This window comes from Oncorhynchus keta, unplaced genomic scaffold, assembly GCF_023373465.1.
Source record: "Oncorhynchus keta strain PuntledgeMale-10-30-2019 unplaced genomic scaffold, Oket_V2 Un_contig_3675_pilon_pilon, whole genome shotgun sequence".
In the NCBI taxonomy this organism is placed as follows: Eukaryota; Metazoa; Chordata; class Actinopteri; order Salmoniformes; family Salmonidae; genus Oncorhynchus; species Oncorhynchus keta.
In genome coordinates this window covers 87,066-89,552 of record NW_026287366.1, presented here as the reverse complement: position 1 = coordinate 89,552, position 2,487 = coordinate 87,066, and positions in this window count along the sequence as shown.

Here is a 2,487-nt window from a genome sequence, read left to right as displayed (position 1 = left end):
TCAGTAGACTAGTAGACTAGTAGACTCAGTAGACTAGTAGACTCGGTAGACTACTAGACTAGTAGACTCAGTAGACTCAGTAGACTAGTAGACTCAGTAGACTAGTAGACTAGTAGACTCAGTAGACTCAGTAGACTAGTAGACTCAGTAGACTAGTAGACTAGTAGACTCAGTAGACTCAGTAGACTAGTAGACTCAGACTCAGTAGACTAGTAGACTAGTAGACTCAGTAGACTCAGTAGACTAGTAGACTAGTAGACTCAGTAGACTCAGTAGACTAGTAGACTCAGTAGACTAGTAGACTCAGTAGACTAGTAGACTAGTAGACTAGTAGACTCAGTAGACTAGTAGACTAGTAGACTGTAGACTAGTAGACTAGTAGACTGTAGACTAGTAGACTAGTAGACTCAGTAGACTAGTAGACTAGTAGACTCAGTAGACTAGTAGACTAGTAGACTCAGTAGACTAGTAGACTAGACTAGACTAGTAGACAGTAGACTCAGTAGACTCGTAGACTAGTAGACTCAGTAGACTCAGTAGACTCGTAGACTAGTAGACTAGTAGACTAGTAGACTCAGTAGACTCAGTAGACTCGTAGACTAGTAGAGACTAGTAGACTCAGTAGACTAGACTCAGTAGACTAGTAGACTAGTAGACTCAGTAGACTAGACTCGTAGACTCAGTAGACTAGTAGACTCAGTAGACTAGTAGATTCAGTAGACTCAGTAGACTAGTAGACTAGTAGACTCAGTAGACTCAGTAGACTAGTAGACTCAGTAGACTCAGTAGACTAGTAGACTAGTAGACTCAGTAGACTCAGTAGACTAGTAGACTAGTAGACTAGTAGACTCAGTAGACTCAGTAGACTAGTAGACTCGTAGACTCAGTAGACTAGTAGACTAGTAGACTCAGTAGACTAGTAGACTCGTAGACTAGTAGACTAGTAGACTAGTAGACTCAGTAGACTCAGTAGACTAGTAGACTCGTAGACTAGTAGACTAGTAGACTAGTAGACTCAGTAGACTAGTAGACTCAGTAGACTCGTAGACTAGTAGACTAGTAGACTCAGTAGACTAGTAGACTAGTAGACTAGTAGACTAGTAGACTAGTAGACTCAGTAGACTCAGTAGACTAGTAGACTCATAGACTAGTAGACTAGTAGATTCAGTAGACTAGTAGACTCAGTAGACTAGTAGACTCAGTAGACTAGTAGACTCAGTAGACTAGTAGACTAGTAGACTCAGTAGACTAGTAGACTCAGTAGACTCGTAGACTAGTAGACTAGTAGACTAGTAGACTCAGTAGACTAGTAGACTAGTAGACTCAGTAGACTAGTAGACTAGTAGACTCGGTAGACTCGGTAGACTGGTAGACTCAGTAGACTCGTAGACTAGTAGACTAGTAGACTCAGTAGACTAGTAGACTCAGTAGACTAGTAGACTCGTAGACTCTGTAGACTCAGTAGACTAGTAGACCAGTAGACTCAGTAGACTAGTAGACTAGTAGACTCAGTAGACTAGTAGACTCAGTAGACTAGTAGACTCAGTAGACTCAGTAGACTAGTAGACTAGTAGACTAGTAGACTCAGTAGACTCAGTAGACTCGTAGACTAGTAGACTAGTAGACTCAGTAGACTCAGTAGACTAGTAGACTCAGTAGACTCAGTAGACTAGTAGACTCAGTAGACTAGTAGACTCAGTAGACTAGTAGACTAGTAGACTCAGTAGACTCGTAGACTAGTAGACTAGTAGACTAGTAGACTCAGTAGACTAGTAGACTAGTAGACTCAGTAGACTAGTAGACTCGGTAGACTAGTAGACTAGTAGACTCAGTAGACTCAGTAGACTAGTAGACTCAGTAGACTAGTAGACTAGTAGACTCAGTAGACTCAGTAGACTAGTAGACTCAGTAGACTAGTAGACTAGTAGACTCAGTAGACTAGTAGACTCAGTAGACTAGTAGACTAGTAGACTCAGTAGACTAGTAGACTAGTAGACTCAGTAGACTAGTAGACTCAGTAGACTAGTAGACTAGTAGACTCAGTAGACTAGTAGACTAGTAGACTCAGTAGACTCAGTAGACTAGTAGACTCAGTAGACTAGTAGACTCAGTAGACTCAGTAGACTAGTAGACTCAGTAGACTAGTAGACTAGTAGACTCAGTAGACTCGTAGACTAGTAGACTAGTAGACTCAGTAGTTACTTTAGATGAGTCACCAAGTTTATCAGATATAAACCAACAGAATGATAATCTGTCATTGAAAATCTAGTAGTTAGACTTAGACTAGTACTAAGACACACAACATCAATCTGCCTAATCACTTATCCTCCTGCTCCAGAGATTTAGTCCCTTCTGTCACCCAGTAGACAGACAGCCGACATCCTTCTTCTGTAAATCTATTGAACGGTCAAGACTGATGTGTTCTGTAGACTGCCTCGTAGACCACAGGACCAAAACACAATGAGACTAATGATCCCCATTGACTAG